Source organism: Balearica regulorum, chromosome 12 (genome assembly GCF_011004875.1).
Source record: "Balearica regulorum gibbericeps isolate bBalReg1 chromosome 12, bBalReg1.pri, whole genome shotgun sequence".
NCBI lineage: Eukaryota > Metazoa > Chordata > Aves > Gruiformes > Gruidae > Balearica > Balearica regulorum.
In genome coordinates, this window is record NC_046195.1 from 319,758 (window position 1) to 344,979 (window position 25,222).

A 25,222-nucleotide genomic window follows, 5' to 3' on the forward strand; every position below is an offset into this window, starting at 1 on the left:
GCACCCTTCCCCCATCAGCAGGAGGTTCAGCAAAGCAGAAGAGAATGAGCCCTTTCTCCAGGAGGAGCTCAGAGCAAAGCAGAGCCAGAGGAGGCATGGCCAGGCCTGCCGTGCAGCCAGGAGCAGTGGGCACAGGTCCCTCCTGCCAGGTGGCATGAGGACACCCAGCCCGTCTGCAAGCCGTGGCCACGCTCCTGCTGCTGCAGGGTCCCCGTCTTCCTTCCTGCTCCGAAGGGGATGATGCGCCGGCTTCAGCAGTTCAGGCTGCAGCGGAGGGGAGGCAGACACAGCCCTGACCCCCCCAGACCAAGGGAGCCCCCAGAAGAGATGGGAACCCCCCCGGCGCTGAGGGAGCTCCCAACAGCAGCGGACAGAGAGGATCCCACGGCTGTGTTCTGAGGGAAAGAGGTGAGGATGGGGCCCGGCAGGGTCACCACCACCGGGGAGGCCTCAATGAACACCGTCGAGTCAGCACAGCGGGCGACACAGGGCTCACTGCAGCTGCTTGCAAGTGGGGTTGGGCCAGAGGCGCCGCAGGGCGTTTGGAGGCAGGGTCTGAAGCAAGACATCTCTGGGTGAGGGAGGCAAAGCTGAAACGCAGAGCAGAGAGGAAACAGAGACCTCAGCATCAGTCTGTCTTTTCCTCAGCTCTCTCTGAAGATACGCTTTGCTGCCCTCCATCTCCACCTCTAGCTCCATGTCCAGAAAGAACCCGCAGCTGATCTTGCTAACGTGCACAAGAGCCGTGAGACTGTCGGAAAACACACACTGTGCTTACAGCTCCCACGGCCCTCATCGTGCCCTCCAAGATGCACGGCACAGGCAAGCTGACCCACTTTTGGAAGAGGCCCCAGCAGAGTGGGTTTAAAGCACCTCTGCAAAGACTGATCATACCCCATCTCCAGAACAAACCTTGCTGCGCTGAAGAAAGCCCTGCATGCTCTTGGCCATTTGGATAGAGCCCATCTACTAAATGTAGGCGGAAATTCTGCTGGGCAGAGCTCCCTGCAGATGAGCCCCATGGACCATTTTCTGCTTGAAAGAACCCCCCTCTTCCCAGCTCTCCCCAGCCAGCCCCATCAAAAGGGAAACCGGTCACAGCCCTTCAGCAGTTCTGTTGCGGGGCCAAGCTGAGGCAGCCCAAGTATCAACCTGAGCAGCCACCATGACAGCAGCTCAGCCCAGAGGGAGAGATGGAGCGGACTCAGGCTTACCTCGTTCCTCGAGGAAAGGGAGGCAAGAGAGGAGGATGCGGAGCCTGGAGCACCACAGGCTTTTATGCTGTGTCCCAGAGCCCCGTGGGGCCACAAACATTCCTTGCTCATCAAGCACCTAAACACCGAGCAGTTGCCGCTTTGCAAGTAATCACTGGTGATTAAACGTTTTTCTTTCACCTGGAATGTTTTGATCCCGCTTCATACCACCTAGGATCATAGAATGAATCATAGAATGGGTTTTTGGTTGGAATGGACCTTAATGGTCATCTAGTTACAGCCTCTCTGCCACGTAGAGGGATACCTTCCACTAGATCAGGTTCTTCAAAGGCCCATCCAACCTGGCCTTCAAGACTTCTAGAGCTGTGGCATTCACAGCTTCTCTGGACAAACGGTGTCTCACCACCCGCACTGGAATTTATTTCTTCCTAATATCTAAATCTACCCTCTTTCAATCTGAAACATTCCTATGTTTTAATGTACAACAACAGTCCTGTCACTACACTCCCTCCTCAGCTTTTCTCTAGGACCCTTTCAGGTTCTATAAAGTCTCCTTGGAGCCTTCCCTTCTCCTGCCTTAACAACCCCAACTCTCTCAGCCTCCCTTCATAAGGAGAGGTGTTCCAGCCCTCTGATCGTCTTCATGCCATTGACCCCAACTCTTTGAGTGCAACCATCAAAACAATTCCTTATCCAGCAAGTGGTCCACCTGTCAAATCCATGTCTCTCTGTTTTAGAGACAAGGATGTCGTGTGGGACAGTATCAAATGCTTTACACAAGTCCAGGTAGATGACATCAGTTGCTCTTCCCTTACCCATCAATGCTGTAACCCTGTTGCAGAAGGCCACTAAGTGTGTCAGGCAAAATTTGCCCTTAGTGAAGCCATGTTGGCTCTCACCAATCACCTCTCTGTTTTCCACATGCCATTAGTATAGTTCCCAGGAGGATCAGCTCCACGATTTCGCAGGGCACAGAGGGGAGACTGACCAGCCTGCAGGTGCCCTGGTCTTCCTTCTTCCACCTTTTAAAAATGGGGCTTATGGTTCCCCTTTTCCAGGTGCTGCAAATTTCCCCAATGTGCCATGACTTTTCAGATTTGATGGATAGTGACTTAGGAACTTCACCTGACAGTTACTTAGGACATAGAAGTTACAGCTAGTTCTCCTGTTCCATGTCAGTTGTAGCCAGTTCTCCTGTTTCACTCATCAGAGGGGGCACTGTTACTTTCATCTTCCTTTGTGGTCATAGGTACAGGAAGAAACCCTACTCGTTATTTTTAAAGTCCATAGCCAATTTCAACTCCAGCTGTGCCTTGGCTTCCCTGATTCACTCCTTGCACTCCCAGTCCATTCCCCTATGATCTCCTCTGCCCGTCTTCCTGCACATCAGGATGGAGAGCTTCTTGCGCCCCAAGAAATATATCTTTTAGTATCTCCCAGTTTTCATTGGCTTCTTTATCTCTGAGGGCACTTTCCCAAGGTACCACCCACACTGGTGCCCTAAACATCCAAAAGGTTGCCTTTCTCAGCTTAAGGATCCTTCCCCTACATTTAACAATCCTTTACCGCTCCAGACTGAGAATTACACCTGAGCATGAGCGCGGCAACCCAGGCTACCTGCAATTTTCACCTCACTGCTTACGTCCTTCCCTGAATGAGACCCACACCCAAATTCACCTTTTTTGCTCAGCAATTTCACCCCAGAGGCCAGAGGCCTGGATGGCCTGCTTTTGAGGAGAGGCTCAAGGCAGCAAGCCAAGAGCTCCTCTCCAGTACTGGCAACCTCACTGCCATCTCTTTATAGCTCACAGGAGGGGCAGTGCAGCCCCAGAACAGCTGCCCTAGAGACAGGGACCTCTCTGCCAGTGCCAACATTCAGAAGTTGGCGGGACAAGGCCCAGAGCTTCCTGAGGTAACTGGGAAGTTTGGTCTGCTCAGAGCAGGAGGCTGGCCCAGAGGACCTCCAGAGGTCTTTTCTAACTGTCATTATTCTGTGGTGCACTGAGCCAGCCGAGCACTTGAGCAGTGACCAAACAGCAATGACTTGGAAGGCAGCAGTGGCAGGAGATAGCACAGAAGTACCAGTTGTTTCAGGAATGGTTCTAAAATGTGTGGAAATGCTGTTGAAGAATTCGTTTACCCAGTGTGCAATACGCCAATATACACACAGAGCAGAGGTATTTTTGCATATTTACGCAGATATGGGTGTCTCTTCCAAGACAGCACCTCAAAGCTCCAAATCAGTGGTTATTTATAAATGCAGCATTAACATATTCTTCTTTCTAATAGGTATCCATTTTTTATTCTATTAAATGATTGGTTTAGAGTAGGTGGTATAATTGGGGTAGGTGGTCCATGGGTTAGTGGTAGCGATCTCCCCCTGTTGGAATTACCTTTCCCTTAATTTCCTTCTTCTTTGGCAATCCTCAACGATTCTTCAATGCATGGTGGTCAAGCTAACAATTTATCAGTTACGCTTCTACTTGGTAAGCTTCTATGCCTGGTGAGCATGGCCACCGGTCATGGTTAAACTGAGCCAGGAAGGACACCTCAAGCCAGCTCTCAAATGCTTTCAGTGGAAGCACTCCAGCTAAGCCTGAGAGACAATTCTCCCTGCAGGTCATCATAGACACACAGGAGACAGTGGGTAAGTTCAGGCAGAAGGTCAAGACTTCACAGTCCCATACAGGAGTCGGGACTCACTTCTCCAGGGATGTGGCAAAAATCAATGGAATGGAACGATCGTTGTGGGCTGGAGGGAAGGCCCTTGTGGGCAGGAGTGATGGCCACAATGACCTTGCTTACCCTCATCATGCTCTACCACGGCCTGGTTTTGTGATCAAAGAGATGCCTGCATCCTTCCCGGAAGGAGACCCACACCCAAATTCTGCTGTTTTGTTCAGCAAATTCCACCCAGAGCCCAGAGGTCTGGATGACCTGCTTTTGAGGAGAGGCTCAGGGCATCAAGCCAAAAGCTCATGGCTCTTCTTCCTTGGTCAGAGATGGGGTGGCCCATTCCATGCATTTTAAACTACAAAGGGACATCGAATCAGCCTCTCAGAGAACCTGGGAGTCATCATGATGTGGAAGAGTTGGGAAAAACCCTGAACTCCTGGCAAACAAGAGTCATTGTGCTGTGGACTTCAGTGGACACGGTGCCCCAGCCTCAGGGGTGCCAGGGATAGCAGAACTCGTAGTGCCAGTGCGCCACTTTCCTCAAGGGCATTTCCACACAAGTTAGCAGCATTCCTGAAACAACTGGTACTTCCATGCAATCTCATGCTGCTGCTGCCTCCCAGGGCATTGCCTTTTGGTGGCTGCTCAAGGGATTGTGTGAATCAGCCCACCCCAGAATAATGATGGTTGGAAAGGATCTCTGGAGGTCCTCTGGGCCAACCTCCTGCTCTGAGCAGACCGAACTTTCCAGTTACACACCACATCCCACCACATGCCCTTGAGGAAAGAAGCACTTTGGGAGGAATGAGGCTCTTCTATCACCAGCATGTTTCAGGCCGGGGAACTATGTCCACAGCAGGGTGACTCATCTTTACCTGCAGTTCAGGGGTTTTCACAACTCTTCCGGATCACTATGACTCCCAGGTGCTCTGGGACATGCATCTAGTGTCCCTTTCTGGATTTAAAAGTGTGGAATGGGCCACTGCATCCCTGACCCAGAAAAAAGACCCAGGAGCTTTTGCCGACCTGCCCCGCACTTCTCCTCAAAAGCAGGTCATCCAGGTCTTTGGCCTCTGAGGTGAACTTGCTGAGCCAAACAGGTCGATCTGGCTGTGGATCTCTTTCAGGGGACGGATGCGGGCATCTCTTTGATCACCCTCCTATGCCCTGATTTACTTCTCTCCTACAGGCTCTCCACTTCCCAATCTGAGCCCAGACCCCTGGTTGGAAGAAGCATGAGGACCTGGTCAAGTCATCAAGGGACATGGCTATGGAGATCCCAGGGAGAGGTCACCTCATAGAGACCTGTCCGGCCCCCTGCTCTGCTCTTCATTGTTAGAAATCTGCCTTTGTTCTCTGGGGTCATAGGCAGAAAAAGCAGGTTGTGATAAAGCCTGATGAGTGCAAGCAAGGTCCTCATGGCCCTCCCTCCTACCTGCGCGGGGCCTCCCATCAGCCCACAATGGTCCTTCGTTGCCATTGAGCTTGGCCACATCCCTGAAGATGTGGGTCTCTTCTCCCACCATGTTCTGTGAGTCTACGATGACCTACTGGGAGAGAGATGCTTACCAGGGTCAGACTGACGCTGTGCACTGAAAGCACTTGAGAGCTGACTTGAGGTCTCCCTAATAGCCAAATTTCACCATGACTGGTCACCAACGTCACCGTGAAGAAGGCGATGTACTGAACGTGACCTGTGTGATGGAAAGCCACTTAAAATGTCTGCGCAAGCAGCCTGAGACCTCCCAGCCAATTGGTCTTAGCAGGCCTGGACAGAAATTAATTATCCTGACATTAGATGCTATGCATCTTCTGAACTGGGGTTATGAAGTCATTTCAGATGAAAGAGACAAGGGCTTAATCACCAGCGAGGCCTCAGCAAGCGGCAACTGCTCGGTGTTTAGGTGCTTGATGAGCAAGGAATGTTTGTGGCCCCACGGGGCTCTGGGACACAGCATAAAAGCCTGTGGTGCTCCAGGCTCCGCATCCTCCTCTCTTGCCTCCCTTTCCTCGAGGAACGAGGTAAGCCTGAGTCCGCTCCATCTCTCCCTCTGGGCTGAGCTGCTGTCATGGTGGCTGCTCAGGCTGATACTTGGGCTGCCTCAGCTTGGCCCCGCAACAGAACTGCTGAAGGGCTGTGACCGGTTTCCCTTTTGATGGGGCTGGCTGGGGAGAGCTGGGAAGAGGGGGGTTCTTTCAAGCAGAAAATGGTCAATGGGGCTCATCTGCAGGGAGCTCTGCCCAGCAGAATTTCCGCCTACATTTAGTAGATGGGCTCTATCCAAATGGCCAAGAGCATGCAGGGCTTTCTTCAGCGCAGCAAGGTTTGTTCTGGAGATGGGGTATGATCAGTCTTTGCAGAGGTGCTTTAAACCCACTCTGCTGGGGCCTCTTCCAAAAGTGGGTCAGCTTGCCTGTGCCGTGCATCTTGGAGGGCACGATGAGGGCCGTGGGAGCTGTAAGCACAGTGTGTGTTTTCCGACAGTCTCACGGCTCTTGTGCACGTTAGCAAGATCAGCTGCGGGTTCTTTCTGGACATGGAGCTAGAGGTGGAGATGGAGGGCAGCAAAGCGTATCTTCAGAGAGAGCTGAGGAAAAGACAGACTGATGCTGAGGTCTCTGTTTCCTCTCTGCTCTGCGTTTCAGCTTTGCCTCCCTCACCCAGAGATGTCTTGCTTCAGACCCTGCCTCCAAACGCCCTGCGGCGCCTCTGGCCCAACCCCACTTGCAAGCAGCTGCAGTGAGCCCTGTGTCGCCCGCTGCGCTGACTCGACGGTGGCCATCCAGGCCTCCCCGGTGGTGGTGACCCTGCCGGGCCCCATCCTCACCTCTTTCCCTCAGAGCACAGCCGTGGGATCCTCTCTGTCCGCTGCTGTTGGGAGCTCCCTCAGCGCCGGGGGGGTTCCCATCTCTTCTGGGGGCTCCCTTGGTCTGGGGGGGTCAGGGCTGTGTCTGCCTCCCCTCCGCTGCAGCCTGAACTGCTGAAGCCGGCGCATCATCCCCTTCGGAGCAGGAAGGAAGACGGGGACCCTGCAGCAGCAGGAGTGTGGCCACGGCTTGCAGACGGGCTGGGTGTCCTCATGCCACCTGGCAGGAGGGACCCGTGCCCACTGCTCCTGGCTGCACGGCAGGCCTGGCCGTGCCTCCTCTGGCTCTGCTTTGCTCTGAGCTCCTCCTGGAGAGAGGGCTCATTCTCTTCTGCTTTGCTGAACCTCCTGCTGATGGGGGGAGGGTGCCGGAGTTAGGGACTGCTCTTGGTGGGCTGGGATTGCTGCCACCAGGTAGAGCAGGATGGGAAAAGGCCAGTGCTTTGTGTGGAGCTTCTCCTTGGCAAACGGGCCATTCTCTGTGCCTCCCTGAACCCTGCAGGCGTGTTTCTCTGTTCTGTGCCACTGCATCTGCTCCTTCTCATTAAAGACTTTGTGCAGCATAGCTGGAGACTCGTGGTGGTTTGTTCTCCTCCTCCCTCGGGTAGATACCCGCTCTGCAAGGAAGAGCACTGCCTTCTTTCTTGATCTTTCCACCAGTTGTGGACAGAGATCCCTGAACTAATACCGGATCACCCAAAAGCCTCAGAGACAGGGAGTTTGAGTCTGTAACCTGGGGATCACAGCCCTGTGGTGCCAGTTGCCCTGTTGTTCATTGCATGTGTTAATACAGACATTTAAGTTAACTTTTCAGTCCTCTCAATTCGCGTTCACAAACTCCATATGAAAACTAGTCATGGCACTTCTCTCACTGAGCATGTGCCATCACAATTCGCCTCTTAATAAGAATTGTAGCATTTGTGAAGACAGTTTGCGCGTCTGTAAATTCTCTACTAACCAAGAGCTCACATAGCTCTAAGAGTACAGCAACAAATGTTGCTGTTATCTTGCCAGCATTGGCAAGGACTCTACCTCAAGGCCACTGCTTGGAAGGCAGCTGTGCTCATCACTACACCACCAACACACCTGTGGGCAGTGCTGCCTCCTGCTCCTCCACTTCACAGACTGGCCAGCCTCCTCCTTTGCACACATACACTTCCTCCAGCTGCTCCTCATTCTCACCCTCTCAACTGCAACCACCTCCTAACCTTGCTCTCCATGTGGACAGGCACTGCCAGTTATACTACCTTCACATGAATTCTTTTAAGCTGTCTTCCTGCTGCAAAAGCCAAAATCGACCCGTATTCACCTAGTGAGGTAAATGATGGGGTTTGTGGGTCATGTAATATTTTGGTCTGTGCTTGGGAACTGGACAATGCTTGCCACTGCTGGAAGACAGGTCTGCACGTACGTACTCCACCAAAACCAGCTCTCTTCTGTTTCCTCCACGCTCTTCCTCAGCTAGGCTCTACCTTGCCCTTTCCATAGATCTTGCCCACTCTTGCAAACCGTTCCCCCTATGCACCAACAACCTGCATGGCAGCTGGAGTCTTTGTTCAAGGGCTGACACCACCCTACGTCCCCAAGAAACTGGAGGTGCTGCCAGAAGGTCACCACGTCTCCTCTGCAGGAGTGTCTCCACCCTAGTGCTCACAGCAGGTTTGGAGACCCCCTCAGGTACATGCGAGAAGCGAAGCGCAGTCTAATGTCCCACCCTACCACTACCACCAGCCCTGGTTGTCTCCACACAGCTGCCTTCCCTGCTGCCCTGGAAGCAGCGGAGACCAGCTGGGGAGTGAAATCATCCCCCCATGACAGGAAATCCCAGGTGCCTGGCTGAGGACAAGGTGCAAGAAGCCGTAGCCATAGTCCCTGGGGTTACGCCTCTCAAGGCCTCTGGAAGCCTGGTAGCTGTCACGCTCAGTGCAGGTCCCAACCGCAGAGCTTTGAGTGGAGCATTGCCCTGAACCTCCCAGGCAGCCGGGTGTCATTGCAGAGGGATGTGATCAGCAGGGCAGAGAGGGCTGGAGCAGGTAGTTGTGGCTGAGTGGTGAAGGCGATGGACTAGAAATCCATTGGGGTTTCCCCGCGCAGGTTCGAATCCTGCCAACTACGGGGCGCAGTCCCCTTTTTGGGCTGCCTGCACTTGACCATGCTGCAGCCCTGGGACTTGGGACTTGGCTGTCAACAACGTGGGACTTGACCGTAAAACCCCCTTGCCTACAGCACTTGTCCTCACACCTGTAGTGCCAGCTCAAGTGGTCAAAGAGAAAGTCCCCATCCGGGGTTATGGGCAGGAGATGTGTGGAGAAGGGCAAAGAAAGGTCCTTGTGCTTCCCACCACAGGCCAGAAGGAGGAGAACTTTCCAGGGAGACATTTTTCCTGCTCAGGCAAGGATATAGGAAGGGAAAGCAGCGTGAGCACAAGCGCTGGTGCTGGCAGTGCCAGGGAGCATCAGGCAGGGCTGTGGGAGGTCCATCTCTTTGGCCATCTCCAACATCCAGCCAGGCAAAGATGTGACAAAATTCTTCTGCTTGGTGCTGCCTTGAGCCTGGCTTGGACTGCCTCATCTCTGCCTCCGCTGTTGTGTGATTCTCTGAGCCACTGCTGGATCCCCTCAGCCAGGAGCAGCCATCATCACATGGGAGCAGAGAGGGGACAGGGGCCAGTGCTCAGGAAGGCTGCAGAAGTTAGCTGGGCACAGGGCAGGAGAAGGGGCACTGATGTCAGCGCCAGGGCTGGAGCCCAGGAAAAGAAGGATGACCTGCAGACATGAAACAATTGACCCAAGAGCAAGGCAAGAGGCTAAGGTGTAAGCATGCCGAGGAGAGCCCTGAGGGAGGCCCAAAAGGCCAAGGTCCCACTGAGATTTGAACTCAGATCGCTGGATTCAGAGTCCAGAGTGCTCACCATTACACCATGGGACCTCCTGGACACATGCTGCCTTTCCCCTCTGGCCACCCAAGCTGAGCCATATGGTGCTCTTATCTTGAGCCATCCTGGCTGAGCTGGCAGTCTCTCCATCTCCCTGGCCAGCACCAAGTGCGGCCTTCCTCCAGGGCCACGGGGCACTCTCTACTCACAGGGCCTTTCAAGGCAGCGGTAGAGCCCACAGCGCAGGCCTGCCATGGCCTCTTCTGCAAGACCTACGCTGTGACAATCTTGCGAGGACATGCAGGACACAACCTTCGGGTGCCTGTCGACTGCCCAAAGCACTGGGCTGACACCCAGTACTTCTGAATGCACAGGACAGACCCTGTTGTCGTGCCCAAGCCCAAGATATCAAATGGCAGGTTACACTCAGAGAGGGCATGAGAAACACCTACTCACTGGAGGAGGCTGGATTCTCTACAGACTCACAACTCTGAAAGCACATTCTAGAGAAGCAGCGCTGCTGAAGGCTTTCCTTGTCCATGCCGAGGATCTGCAGGACTTTCAGGACTTTCTGAATGATGAAGTGCATATGACCAGCATGTACCTTCTCCTACCTACACGGCAGGAACCATTTTCCTTCAGCTGCCATTTTCTCATTAAACACCACGACCACCATGGTTTCATGCTGCTCTCTGATTGGCTGGCAGCCCCTTAGCTCTTCTCACAGAGGCCACCCTGCAGCACCCCCTCTCCCCTCCACCACCACCACCTAGCCACATCTAGCCAATACAGAGCCCATTGGGAATCCCTGCTCAGCCCTGCTCCTGGCTGCACCTGCAAGTGGGCCCAGCAGCAAAGAGGCGAGGCCAGAGAAATCCCCCAGCTGTTTGAGTCGATTGCACTGGTGTTTCCCAAAGTAGCACCAGCCTCATCCTCCTGCCCACCTGCAGAGCCCTGGAGGTCCGCGCTTGTGGCTGGGAAGTTGGGGATCAGGCTGCCTGCTGGGAAGGGAGACAGACCTGGGTCCCCGGGACACCCACTGCCTGGTGGGGGGAGCTGTGTGCTGTGCTCTGCCTGCTGCTCCACACCCACCCGTCTGCCTTGCTGAGGGGCACGTTGGGCGTGCTGGCTGCTAAGAAAGCAAAGGAGAAAGAAGGTGGCGGTGGCAGAGAGAAGGGGCAGAGGGAGCAGGAGGGCCATGGCCATGGGTGGGCAGAGAGCAGGAGCGCAGCAGTGCTGGTGGTGTAAGATGCTGTAACATGCAAGGGAGAGGCTGTGGCTGTTCAGGAGCCGGAAGAAAAAAGAGCAATTAGCAGAGGATGGTTTCGATCCATCGACCTCTGGGTTATGGGCCCAGCACGCTTCCGCTGCGCCACTCTGCTCCCCCCAGCACCTCAGCCGGGACCTCCCACAGCCCTGCCTGACGCTCCCTGGCACTGCCAGCTCCAGCGCTTGTGCTCACCATGCTTCCCCTTCCTCTGCCCTGTGCCCTCGACTGGCCAGGAAAAATGTCTCCCTGGCAAGCTCACTGGCCCTGGGCCTGTGGTGGGAAGCGCAAGGGCCTTGCTTTGCCCTTCTCCACACTTCTCCTGCCCATAACCCTGGATGGGGATATTTCTCTTTTTCTCTCATTGCTTTTCCAGCAGATCTCTGGGTGGTTGAAGGCCCCTACCAGGATCAGGGCCTGCGACCCTGATGCTTCCTGACATCAAAATGATTCATCCGTGTCCCAGATTGATAAGGCCAATGAACTCGGAGGTCTCAGGCTACTGTGCAAGGAGATTTTAAGCTGCTTTGTGTCACACGGATTGTCTTTGTCACGTTGCCCTCTTCATGATGAGCATGGCCACCGATCATGGTGAAATTGAGCCAGGAAGGACACCTCAAGCCAGCTCTCAAGTGCTTTCAGTGGAAGCACTCCAGCTAAGCCTGAGAGACGTGTCTCCCCACAGGTCATCACAGACACACAGGAGACAGTGGGTAAGTTCAGGCAGAAGGTCAAGACTTCACAATCCCATACAGGAGTAGGGACTCACTTCTCCAGGGATGTGGCAAAGCAGAATGGAACGATCGTTGTGGGCTGGAGGGGAGGCCCTTGTGGGCAGTAGTGATGGCCACGATGACCTTGCTTACCCTCATCATGCCCTACCACGGCCTGGTTTTGTGATCAAAGAGATGCCTGCATCCTTCCCGGAAGGAGACCCACACCCAAACGCACCTCAGGAACTTCACCCCAGAGGCCAGAGGCCTGGATGGCCTGCTTTGGAGGAGAGGCTCAGGACAGTAAGCCAAAAGCTCATGGCTCTTTCTTCTGAGTGAGGGATTGGTTGGCCCATTCCTTGCATTTCAGACTACAAAGGGACATCGTGTCAGTCTCCCAGAGCACCTGGGAGTCATCGGAATGTTGAACAATTGGGAAAAAACCCTACGCTCCAGGCAAACATGAGTCATTGTGACGTGGACTTCAGTGGACACTATGCCCCAGCCTCCGGCATGACACGGATAACATGGCTAATGACCCCAAAGTGTGGCTTTCCTCAAGGGCATTTCCACACAATTTAGCACCATTCCTGACACAGCTGGTGCTTCTATGCAATCTCCTGCAGTTGCTGTATTCCAAGGCATTGCCTTTCGGTGGCTGCTCAAGGGCTTCTGTGACTCAGTCCACCTTTGAAAAATGAAGTTTTGAAGGGACCTCTGCAGGTCCTCTGGGCCCATCTCCTGCTCCGAGCTGACCAAACTTCCCCGGTTCCTCAGCAGGAACCTCCAGGCCTGATCCCATCAACTTCTAAACACTGCTGCTCTCAGAGAGGTCCCTGTCTCTCAGGCAGCTCTTCCAGAGTTGAACTATACTCCCTGACACTTCTTTTCCTAAACAGCAGACGATATTTCTACTGTTGCAATTTGCCCTTTTGTGGCGAACCTCTCAGGAGAGTCTGACAGCTGAGCCTCCCTGGCCCACACGTGGGCCACCAAGAGATGACAGTGACAGTGCCAGCGCTGGTGAGAAGATTCCAGGGTTATGAGGTAATGTCTGGAGATGGATGGGAAATAAATACCAGGATTAGGAGTGAAGATTCTCCCTAGGAATTTGCCCTGAAAGCTGTGCAGGGACAGATTTTTTCCTCCTCTTTCCAGCCCTTCTGCCCAGAAAGGGCTTCTTGTCACTGGCATGAAAGTGAAATGCAGAGCAGGTGGCATTCCATGCACACAACCAGCCCTAGTGCTCTCCATAGTGGCCTGGAGCACACTAAGAACTCCTGCAGATCCAACCTAGAATTAGGTTGCTTTTAAAAGCAAACTTTGGACTATACACGTGCAAGCTGACTTCCAACTAAGTTTTCTATCACTGAATCATTCTTTGCAGCTTTTACTGTTTTAAATAAACCCCTTTGATTCACTTAATCCTCATGCAAGTCACAATTACAGCCTCAGACCTAATGGTCTCTTTTTTGGTGGGTGGAGGTTATCCAGAAGACACAGGGCTGTTGTGCAAATGTTTCCTGCTCATGTGACACTCGAGGCACTGTCCTGGGGAAAGGACTCTGTGCAGTAAAGGGATTTCCAGAAACACCTTTATTCTTGGCTTCCTTGTTAACTGGGTTGAATAAAAGTTTTCAAGGGGTCCGTTCAATGACACATCAAGAAACACCACTTCTCTCTCTCATTCTGAGATTGGTTCTGTTGTCCCACTTTTAAACCCCACCACGATCTAGGTGTCATGAAGGACCCTTCAAGCCAGCTCTCGAGTGCTTTCAGTCCAGGGCTAGTACTGAGAGACAGCTCACCCTGTGGGTCACTGTAGGCACACAGGAGACGGTGAGGTAAGGACTCACGTATCCAGGGATGTACCAAAGCACAACAGCAAGAAAGAACCGTTGTGGGATGGAGGGAATGCACCGCTGAGGGCCACGAGGACCTTGCTTACGCTCATCAGGCTTTACCACAGCCTGCTGTTTCTGCCTGTGAGCCCAGGGAACAAAGGCAGATTCATAACGACGAAGAGTAGACCAGAGGGTCAGACAGGTCTCTCTCACGTGCCCTTTGCGTAGGATCTCCATAGCCATATTCATTGATGACTTGACCAGGTCCTCACTCTTCTTCCAACCAGGGGTCTGGGCTCAGCACGGGAAGCGGGGAACCTGTTGGAAAAGAGCAAATCAACATGTAGGAGGGTTTGATCCCCTGAGATGCCCGTGTCCTTCCCTGAAAGAGACCAACAGCCAAATTGACCTCTTTTACTCAGCAAATTCATTCCAGAGGCCAGAGGCCTGGATGACCTGCTTTTGAGGAGAGGCGTGGGGCAGGGAGCCAAAAGTTCATGGCTCTTTTTTCTGGGTCACGGATGGGGTGGCCCATTCCATGCATCTAGAAAGGGACACTGGATCTGGCTCCCAGAGCACCTGGAAGTCACTGTGATGTGGAAGAGTGGGGAAAAACCCTGAACTCCAGGCAAACATGAATCACTCTGCTGTGATCTGCTGTGTACACTGTGGCCCGGACTCAAGCGTGCCAGAAATACAAGCGCTCACAGTCTACTTCCGCTGACAATTCTGCTTTCCTCCAAGCCTTTTCCACACAGTTTAGAACCATCCTGAATCAACTGGTGCTTCTGTGCAATCTTGTGCTGCTGCTTCCAAGGCATTGCCTTTTGTTGGGTGCTCAAGGGCTCCTGTGACTCAGCACACCCCAGAAGGTTCGAAGGGACCTCTGGAGTTCCTCTGGGCTGACCTCCTACTTTGAGCAGACAAATCTTCCCAGTTTCCTCAGAGGCTCCAGGCCTTGTCCCATTGACTTCTGAATGCTGTCACTGTTGGGGACGTCACTGTCTCTTGGGTAGGTCTCTCCAGGGCCGCAACACGCCCCCTTTTACCTCTGTTCCCAAAAATGCAGCTGGCAGTAGCCTTGCTGAAACTTGCAAGGAAAGCGGCTGTTAGTGATTATTCAAGTCGTGTTGTACAGGAACATCTGAAGGATATAAGAATCCCGTCTAAAACCACATTCCAGGTGCTTCTATTTTGGCTGGGACGCCTCGTGCGGATGAATACATATTTAATCGTGTAATTCCATACTTTGCGTCCCAGCTTCTCTCCTTGCTCAGCACGGGTCAGTTGTGAATTTTCGTGACACAGGACTCCACTCACTACCTGCTCCTGGGCTAAAATCCACCTGGTCCCTGCACAGCTTTGGGGGGATGATGATTGCTTGGGTGAATCCCCGTGCCAGCTGGCCCAGAGTGGGTCATATCCCTATTCCCCACGGCAAATCCCTCAGCAGCAATCTGCCACCTCCACATCACTGATCACTTGGGGCAACTGCAGTCACTAGTAGAGGAGAACTTTTGCCCAAATAGGAAGTGACAGGTGCCCTGCCCTCCACTTCCTGCAAAACAGGCCCCTCGGCCTGAACCCCCCAAGCAGGCAGCCAGGTCTGCTATTTCCCTTGAAGTCACGCCCCTCTCCCTGTCACGTGGTCTGTTGTGATTGGCTGGCAGGACCGGCCGCCCTTCCCCTTTACCTGGAAGTACATCTGACCAGGAAGTACCTTCCCCTACTTACACGGGTTGGGAGGGGATTTTCCTTCAGCTGCCATTTCAGGGCCCAGAGCTGCCATTTTACCACACACGACAACCACCATGGTTTCATGCTGCTCTGTGATTGGCTGGCAGCCATTTCTTGACCCCATTTCTTGACCCACCTGCTCTCAGGCAGACCTGTGGTTGGCTGTCAGGACCAGACAACCCTACCTGTGTGCCCAGAAGCACGCCAGGCAGGGAAGCCCCCACCCACTGAATGCAGGGAAGAGGCAACTTTTGACAGCGTCATTCCCCGTGGGTTCTCGTATTGCTTTGTGATTGCCTGACGGCCAGGCAGAAGGTGGGTGGGGGTGGGGTTTTTCTTCATTACACTGTCCTCATTTCTGTGTGACTCTGCTCTTCTTTATTTGTGGGGGTGTTTGTGTGTGTGTGTGTGAGCTGTTGTCTATGATGGTTCAAGCTGCCTAGAAGTCTGGCTAAAATCAGAGCATTTCCAGCCAAGAAGGGGGACAAGAACCCGTAGCATAGAATTAGCAATTGGGGTGGAGGTTCCTCCCAGTCACCCCAGGGCAGGACTGGACCAGCAGGACTGAGTGGTGCCCTGTCTTAAATGCTGCAAGGCATCCCCATGTGGTTCTGGGCAGCCTGAGCAGGTAGAGCCTCTTGGTGAGGGCGAGGAACGTGGTGGCAGTGCTCAGACCTCCATTTTGGGGCGTGTGTTTGCTGGTTGCCTGTCCCAGCCACGGACCAGAGCACGCAGCAACCAGGCAGAGGAGGCAAAAGCAAAAGTGGGAAGGAGAAGGGTGGGATGTGGATGCAGATGTGAGCATGGAGAGAGTGGCCGCGGCCTGCCTTCCACAGGAGTTACTGCTCAAGGGAGAGCATTAGACTGCAGACCAAGAGGTCCCCTTTCCACTGACCCTTCCCTTCTTCATCCATGCTGCCAACCTCCCTGAATTTCTCTTTGCTTGCGCTGCTTCTGCCACCATCAGTGGCATGGCTGCGTGGAACAGATCACGCACCAGCAAATCCCTGGTCTCTCCTTCTCTTCCTCTGGGCCCTCACTGCATTTTCCCCTCAGGGTTGCCTTTTTCCTTAAGATGCTGCACCACCCAGGCAGTGTATCAGCAGCCCCTCTTCCTCACAGGGGCTGTTCTGCTGCTGCTCTGTTGGGAGCAGGTGGGCACGTGACTGAAAGAAGCCCTCTGGGAAGTCTGCAGCTCTTTTCTATGCCAGCTGTCAGGATCTGTAATGGCAGGGGATCAACTCCTGATGGCACAGTCACCACCATGTCCGCTTTTGCACTTCCACGTCTTTGCCGGAAGAGGAGGAGACAGGAGAAACCCACTCATCAACATCTCATCCTTGGGTTAAATTAGGAAAGCTGCCTGGGAAAGGTTGTCCATGTGTGCAAGGGCTGGGGAGGGGTCAGGCAGAATACCCCCAGGACCCCAGGCAAGATCTCAGATTTATGATGGGTCTTCATCCTTGGCAATGAGGGCCATGTATGCACACAAGGACCTCTTCTGTAGCACAGATTTTGTGCTGGCCTCTTTGCTTCGCTTCGCTTGCCTGTTGCTCCACCCCAGTCTGCCTTCATGAGAGCTAAAGTGAGAGGCACTTGGTGAGTGCTGGCCATACCTCCAATCCAGGAGGTGTCTTCCCTTCATCTTCAGCAATGAGGGCCATGTTGTGCAGGCTCTCTTTGGAGATGACCTGCTGTAGTTTCAGGTTTAAGGAGGAGAGCTGGTGGGGCTGTGCTGCTTGGGATGTCAGGTGAGGCCAGGCTCTTAAGGTCTGCTCAACAACCAACAACAAGCAACCTCTTTTCATGGCTCATAGTCATCGCTGCTCCATTCCCTTCACCCGAACTTGCCTGCCTTGTCAATGGGAGCAGGATTTCCCAATAATAATGCAGGAATTTCTGGGAGTGGGAGTGAGGACAAGTGCTGTAGGCAAGGGGGTTTTACTGTCTCAGGGCTGCAGTGTGGTCAAGTGCAGGCACCCCAAAAAGGGGACTGCGCCCCGTAGTTGGCAGGATTCGAACCTGCGCGGGGAAACCCCAATGGATTTCTAGTCCATCGCCTTCACCACTCGGCCACAACTACCTGCTCCAGGCCTCTCTGCCCTGCTGATCACATCCCTCTGCAATGACACCCGGCTGCCTGGGAGGTTCAGGGCAATGCTCCACTCAAAGCTCTGCGGTTGGGACCTGCACTGAGCGTGACAGCTACCAGGCTTCCAGAGGCCTTGAGAGGCGTAACCCCAGGGACTATGGCTACGGCTTCTTGCACCTTGTCCTCAGCCAGGCACCTGGGATTTCCTGTCATGGGGGGATGATTTCACTCCCCAGCTGGTCTCCGCTGCTTCCAGGGCAGCAGGGAAGGCAGCTGTGTGGAGACAACCAGGGCTGGTGGTAGTGGTAGGGTGGGACATTAGACTGCGCTTCGCTTCTCGCATGTACCTGAGGGGGTCTCCAAACCTGCTGTGAGCACTAGGGTGGAGACACTCCTGCAGAGGAGACGTGGTGACCTTCTGGCAGCACCTCCAACCTGTTGGGGAACATAGGGTGGTGTGAAGCCCTGGAACAAAGACTCCAGCTGCCATGCAGGTTGTTGGTGCATAGGGGGAACATTTTGCAAGAGTGGGCGAGATCTATGGAAAGGGCAAGGCAGAGCCTTGGTTGCTCTACCAAGTGTGGGTAAGAAAGCTGTTTTGATGAACTACGTACATTCCAGAGCTTTTTTCCAGCAGTGGCAAGCATTGTCCAGGTTCCCAAGCATGTACCAAAATACTAAGGGATCCACAAACACAGATGCATTTACCTCACTAGATGAAAGTAGCCCCTATTCCCTTTTGGCTCTGGAGCTGCAAAAAGGCATAAAAGAGTCCGTGTGGAGGTGGTGCATCCAGCAGTGCCTGTCTCTGCCTCTGCCTGCCTGCCTGCCTGCAGAGCAAGGTTGGGAGGTGGTTGCATTTAGAAGGAGCAGCTGGAGGAAGTGTGCTCTGATCTGGAGGAGCAGGAGGCAGCACTGCCCACAGGGGTGCTGGTGGTGTAGTGATGAGCACAGCTGCCTTCCAAGCAGTGGCCTTGAGGTAGATTCCTTGCCAATGCTGGCAAGATAAAAGCAACATTCGTTGCTGTACTGTCAGGGTTATGTGAGCTTTTGGTTAGTAGAGAATTTACAGACACACAAACTGTCTTAAGAAATGCTAGAATTCTCATGAAGAGGGGAACTGTGATTGCATGTGATGCTCAGTGTGGAGTTTGTGAACACGAATTGAGAGGACTGAAAAGTTAACTGAAATGTCTGTATTAACATGTGCAATGAAGAATTGGGAATCTGGCCCCATGGGGCCGTGATCCCCAAATTACAGACTCACACTCAATGTCTCTGAGGCCTTTGGGTTCTCTGGTGTAAGTTCAAGGAACTCTATACACAATGGGTTGGAAGGTCAAGACAGAAGCAAGTTCTCTTCTTGCAGTGCGGGTAGCTACCTGAAGGAGGAGGAGAACAAACCACCACGAGTCTCCAGCTATGCTGCACAAAGTCATTAATGAGAAGGAGCAGATGCAGTGGCACAGAACAGAGAAACACGCCTGCAGGGTTCAGGGAGGCATCGAGAATGGCTGTTTGCCAAGGAAAAGCTCCACACAAAGCACTGGCCTTTTCCCATCCTGCTCTACCTGGTGGCAGCAATCCCAGCCCACCAAGAGCAGTCCCTAACTCCGGCACCCTCCCCCCATCAGCAGGAGGTTCAGCAAAGCAGAAGAGAATGAGCCCTCTCTCCAGGAGGAGCTCAGAGCAAAGCAGAGCCAGAGGAGGCACGGCCAGGCCTGCCGTGCAGCCAGGAGCAGTGGGCACAGGTCCCTCCTGCCAGGTGGCATGAGGACACCCAGCCCGTCTGCAAGCCGTGGCCACGACTCCTGCTGCTGCAGGGTCCCCGTCTTCCTTCCTGCTCCGAAGGGGATGATGCGCCGGCTTCAGCAGTTCAGGCTGCAGCGGAGGGGAGGCAGACACAGCCCTGACCCCCCCAGACCAAGGGAGCCCCCAGAAGAGATGGGAACCCCCCCGGCGCTGAGGGAGCTCCCAACAGCAGCGGACAGAGAGGATCCCACGGCTGTGCTCTGAGGGAAAGAGGTGAGGATGGGGCCCGGCAGGGTCACCACCACCGGGGAGGCCTGGATGGCCACCGTCGAGTCAGCGCAGCGGGCGACACAGGGCTCACTGCAGCTGCTTGCAAGTGGGGTTGGGCCAGAGGCGCCGCAGGGCGTTTGGAGGCAGGGTCTGAAGCAAGACATCTCTGGGTGAGGGAGGCAAAGCTGAAACGCAGAGCAGAGAGGAAACAGAGACCTCAGCATCAGTCTGTCTTTTCCTCAGCTCTCTCTGAAGATACGCTTTGCTGCCCTCCATCTCCACCTCTAGCTCCATGTCCAGAAAGAACCCGCAGCTGATCTTGCTAACGTGCACAAGAGCCGTGACACTGTCGGAAAACACACACTGTGCTTACAGCTCCCACGGCCCTCATCGTGCCCTCCAAGATGCACGGCACAGGCAAGCTGACCCACTTTTGGAAGAGGCCCCAGCAGAGTGGGTTTAAAGCACCTCTGCAAAGACTGATCATACCCCATCTCCAGAACAAACCTTGCTGCGCTGAAGAAAGCCCTGCATGCTCTTGGCCATTTGGATAGAGCCCATCTACTAAATGTAGGCGGAAATTCTGCTGGGCAGAGCTCCCTGCAGATGAGCCCCATTGACCATTTTCTGCTTGAAAGAACCCCCCTCTTCCCAGCTCTCCCCAGCCAGCCCCATCAAAAGGGAAACCGGTCACAGCCCTTCAGCAGTTCTGTTGCAGGGCCAAGCTGAGGCAGCCCAAGTATCAGCCTGAGCAGCCACCATGACAGCAGCTCAGCCCAGAGGGAGAGATGGAGCGGACTCAGGCTTACCTCGTTCCTCAAGGAAAGGGAGGCAAGAGAGGAGGATGCGGAGCCTGGAGCACCACAGGCTTTTATGCTGTGTCCCAGAGCCCCGTGGGCCACAAACATTCCTTGCTTATGAAGCATCTAAACACTGGGCAGTTGCCGCTTGCCCAGGACTCGCTGGTGTTTAAACCTTTTTCTCTTGGAATGTTTTGATCCTGCTTCATAGCACCTAGGATCATGGAATGAATCATAGAATGGGTTTGGGTTGGAATGGACCTTAAAGATCGTCTAGTTCCAGCATTCCTGCTGTGGACAGGGACGCCTACCCCTTGGTCAGGTTGCTTCAAAGGCCCATCCAACCTGGCCTTCAAGACTTCTTGAGGTGTGGCATTCACAGCTTCTCTAGATAAATGGTGTCTCACCACCCTCACCGGAAAGTACTTCTTCCTAATATCTTATCTAAATCTACCCTCTTTCAATCTAAAACATGTACGCCTTGTCCTATCCCTACACTTGCTGATAAAGAGTCCCTCCCATCTTTGCTTTAGGATACTTTTAGGTTCTGGAAGGTTTCTATAAAGTCTCCCTGGAGCCTTCTCTTCTCCAGCCAGAGCGATCTCAACTCTCTCAGCCTCTCTTCATGAGGAGAGGTGTTCCAGCCCTCTGATCATCTTCATGCCATTGACCCCAACTCTTTGAGTGCAACCATCAAAACAATTCCTTATCCAGCAAGTGGTCCACCTGTCAAATCCATGTCTCTCTGTTTTAGAGACGTTGATGTCGTGTGGGACAGTATCAAATGCTTTACACAAGTCCAGGTAGATGACATCAGTTGCTCTTCCCTTACCCATCAATGCTGTAACCCTGTTGCAGAAGGCCACTAAGTGTGTCAGGCAAAATTTGCCCTTAGTGAAGCCATGTTGGCTCTCACCAATCACCTCTCTGTTTTCCACATGCCATTAGCATAGTTCCCAGGAGGATCAGCTCCACGATCTCGCAGGGCACAGAGGGGAGACTGACCAGCCTGCAGGTGCCCTGGTCTTCCTTTTTCCTGTTTTCTCTTTTCCAGGTGCTGCAAATTTCCCCAATGTGCCATGACTTTTCAGATTTGATGGATAGTGACTGAGCAACTTTGTCTGATGGTTCCTTAGTCCATACAATTTGTTGAGGACCTCCGTCTTCTCTGCCTCAGTTGTAGCCAGTTCTCCTGTTTCGCTCATTGCGGGGGTACAGTTACCTTCATCTTCCTTTGTTGTCCTGTGTACCTGAAGAAACCCTACTTGTAATTTTTCATGTCTCTAGCCAAGTGCAGCTCCGGCTGTGCCTTGGCTTTCCTGATCCCCTCCTTGCAGTCCTGCTTCTTTCCCCTATAATCTCCGGTACCCCTCTTCCTGCATGTCAGGATTGAGAGCTTCTTGCGCCCCAAGAAACATGCCTCGTAGTATCTCCCAGATTTAGTTGGCTCCTTTATCTCTGAGGCCACTTTCCCAAGGTACCCCCCACACTGGTGCCCTTAACAGCCAAAAGGTCAAACCTGCCTTTCTCAGGTTTTGGGTCCTTCCTCTACTTTTTACCCATCCTTTACCCCTCATGATTGAGAATTACACCTGGGCATGATCGCGACAACCCAGCCTACCTACAGTTTCCACCTCTCTCATAAGTTCTTCTGCACTAGGGAAAAACAGGCCCAGCAGTGCCTCTCCTCTGGTCAGGCTCTCTCTCACTCCACTAGTTTCCTGGACTGCTTGCAGTTGACTGTGCTGCTTTTCCAGCAGATGTCTGGGGGGTTGAAGGCCCCTATCAGGATCACGGCCTCCGACCCTGATGCTTCCATAAGGCCAATGAACTCGGAGGTCTCAGGCTACTGTGCAGGGAGATTTTAAGCTGCTTTGTGTCACATGGATTGCCTTTGTCACATTGCCCTCTTCATGATGAGCATGGCCACCGATCACAGTGAGCCAGGAAGGACACCTCAAGTCAGCTCTCAAGTGCTTTCAGTGGAAGCACTCCAGCTAAGCCTGAGAGACGTGTCTCCCCGCAGGTCATCATAGACACACAGGAGACAGTGGGTAAGTTCAGGCAGAAGGTCAAGACTTCACAATCCCATACAGGAGTCGGGACTCACTTCTCCAGGGATGTGGCAAAGCAGATGGAATGGAAAGATCGTTGGGGTTGGAGGGGAGGCCCTTGTGGGCAGGAGTGATGGCCACGATGGCCTTCCTTATACTCGTCATGCTCTACCACAGCTTGGTTTTGTGATCAAAGAGATAACTGCTTACGTCCTTCCCTGAATGAGACCCACATCCAAATTCACCTGGTTTTGCTCAGCAAGTTTACCCCAGAGTCCAGAGGTCTGGATGACGTCCTTTTGAGGAGAGGCTCAGGGCATCAAGCCAAAAGCTCAAGGCTCTTCTTCCTTGGTCAGAGATGGGGTGGCCCGTTCCATGCATTTCAAACTACAAAGGGACATTGAATGTGGCCTTCCAGAGCACCTGGGAGTCATCGTGATGTGGAAGAGTTGGGAAAACCCCTGAACTCCAGGCAAACATGAGTCACCCTGCTCTGGACTTCATGGAACCTGGTGCCCCAGCCTCAGGCATGCCAGGGATAGCAGAGCTCATACTGCCCATGCGACACTTTCCTCAAGGGCATTTTCACACAATTTAGCAGCATTCCTGAAACAAATGATGCACCTTCCATGCAATCTCATGCTGCTGCTGCCTTCCAGGGCATTGCCTTTTGGTGACTGCTCAAGGGATCGTGTGATTCAGTGCAACACAGAATAATAATGCTTGGATCGCTGGAGGTCCTCTGGGACAACCTTCTGCTCGGAGCAGACTAAACTTCCCAGTTACCTCAGGAAGCTCTGGGCCTTGTGCCATCGACTTCTGAACACTGACACTGGCAGAGAAGTCACAGTCTCTAGGGCAGCTCTTCCAGGGCTGCATTGCCCCTCCTGTGAGCTACCAAGAGATGGCAGTGAGGGTGATCTGGAGATGTCTTGAATACAAGTGTTCATGTAGTCCGTATAATGACACGTCAGAAATACCCACCTCTCTATCTCATTCTCAGGTGGCTTTGTTCATCCCACTTATACAACCCACCTCGTTCACAGTTTCATCAGCGTGAGCCAAGAGTTTGGAGTGTGCTCGGTGGCACCAGGAAGAGCACAAGGGCTGGATGTGTGCATGGAATGCCGCCTGCTCTTGCATTTCATGTACACGCCAGTGCCTAGAAAGACGTTCTGGGCAGAAGGGCTGCAAAGGGGAGAAGAAGTCTGTCCCAGCACGGATCTCACTGAAAAACCTGAAGGGAAGCTGTATTGTACCTGGCTGAGATGGAGTTAATTCTCCCCACAGCAGCCCTCATAGTGCTGTGCTGTGTCTTGGGAGCTAGCAAGGTGTTGATAACACACCAGTGTTTTGGCTGCTGCTGAGCAGTGCCAGCACACATCAAGGCTGTCTCTCCAACATTTCCTCCCCCCTGCCAGCAGCAGGCTGGGGGTGGGCAAGATCTTTGGAAGGGACACAGCCAGGACAGCTGACCCAAACTGACCAAAGGGATATTCCATGCCTTATGACATCTGCTCAGCAATAAGAAATTGAGAGATAGGGGGTGGAACAGGGCAGGGGCTTTCCTTTTTTTTTTTTTCTTACAATGTTTGTTATCCGCAGTAACAAGTACGCGTACTGAAGCCGTGCTTCCCAGGAAGTGGCCGGACATTGCCTGCTGGTAGGAAGTAGAGAATAATCTTTTGCTTTTTACTTTGCTTCCGCGTGCGGCCTTTTGCTTTATCTACATTAAACTGCCTTTATCTTGACCCACGAGTTTGGGGTTGTTTTTTCCATCTTAATTTTCTCCCCTGCCTGCCTTGCTGAGGACGGGAGTGACAGAGCAGCTTGGTGGACACCTGGTGTCCAGCCGAGGTGAAACCACCACAGGAGCCTTCACTGCTAATCCTGATATTTACATCCCATCCACCTCCAGATCTTACCCCATAGTCCTGGAATCTTCTCAGCAGTGCTGGCACGCTCACCGTCATCTCCTGAGAAAGGCCCCTGGCTGTTATGGTGGGGACCAGGCCCCGGCACCCACTCAGGTGAAAGCGTACTTGTTTGGTAGAGACATGGTTGGAGTGGGTCATCTCAAAAGGTCCTTTCCAACACAAGCTGTTTGATGAAAGCTGAGGAGAGGGATCGTTCCCTTCCCTTTGCACTGAAGAGGTCACATCTGGATTGGTGGGCCCCATTTGGGGTCCCCAGGGAAGACAGAGGTGGTGATTGTCTCTCATAGAGAGAGTTACTGGCAGGGAACCAGGCAGAATGTATGGGCTGGAACACATGACTTAAAGGGTGAGGCCGTGGTCAGAAGGTTTGTGGAGTCTGGTGGAGATAAGCAAGGTGGAGAGGAGGGGATGGAACTGCTGTCTCCCAGCAGCTGCAGGAGGTCAAAGAAAAGATGGAGCCAGATTCTCTGGGAGGTGCAGTGCAAAAGGGCTAGAGCAACAATCACAAGTTGCAACAAGGTTAACGCCAGCTGCTTTGTGGGAAAAGAAGTGGCAGGGCTATGGTGGGATGGGGTGAGTAACTGGTCTGCTCAAAGCAGGAGGTTTGCCCAGAGAACCTCCAGAGGTCCTTTCTAACCATCATTATTCAGGGCTGGACTTAGCCACACGAGACCTTGAGCAGCAATCACACGGCAATGCCTTGGAAGGCAGCAGCAGCAGGAGATTGCACAGAATTACGAGTTGTTTCAGCAGTGGCTGTAAAGTGTGTAGAAAAGCCCTTCAGGAAAGCTGCACTTTGGGAGGAATGAGGATATGAGCTCTGCTATCACAGGTACGTCTGAGGTCAGGGCACTGTGTCCACAGCAGGGTGACTCATGTTTGCAAATGAGTTCCGGGGTTATCCCAATGTCCCTTTCTAGATTTAAATGCGTGGTATGGGCCACCGCATCCCTGACCCAGAAAAAAGACCCAGGAGCTTTTGCCGACCTGCCCTGTGCCTCTCCTAAAAGCAGGTCATCCAAGTCTTTGGCCTCTGAGGTGAACTTGCTGAGCCAAACAGGTCGATCTGGCTGTGGATCTCTTTCAGGGGAGGATGCGGGCATCTCTTTGATCACCCTCCTATG

At 53.3% G+C, this 25,222-nt stretch overlaps 1 protein-coding gene and 4 non-coding genes across 5 annotated transcripts in view; 2 read left to right on the forward strand and 3 right to left on the reverse strand.

The window, feature by feature from the left end:
• Positions 1 to 25,222, forward strand: part of LOC142603549 (olfactory receptor 10C1-like) — a 178,324-nt gene that overhangs the window by 84,943 nt on the left and 68,159 nt on the right.
• TRNAS-AGA (transfer RNA serine (anticodon AGA)) lies at positions 8,791 to 8,872 on the forward strand. The gene has a single exon. It is a non-coding gene; the product is annotated as a tRNA-Ser (tRNA).
• TRNAQ-CUG (transfer RNA glutamine (anticodon CUG)) lies at positions 9,614 to 9,685 on the reverse strand. The gene has a single exon. It is a non-coding gene; the product is annotated as a tRNA-Gln (tRNA).
• On the reverse strand, positions 10,943 to 11,014 carry TRNAM-CAU (transfer RNA methionine (anticodon CAU)). The gene has a single exon. It is a non-coding gene; the product is annotated as a tRNA-Met (tRNA).
• TRNAS-AGA (transfer RNA serine (anticodon AGA)) lies at positions 17,195 to 17,276 on the reverse strand. The gene has a single exon. It is a non-coding gene; the product is annotated as a tRNA-Ser (tRNA).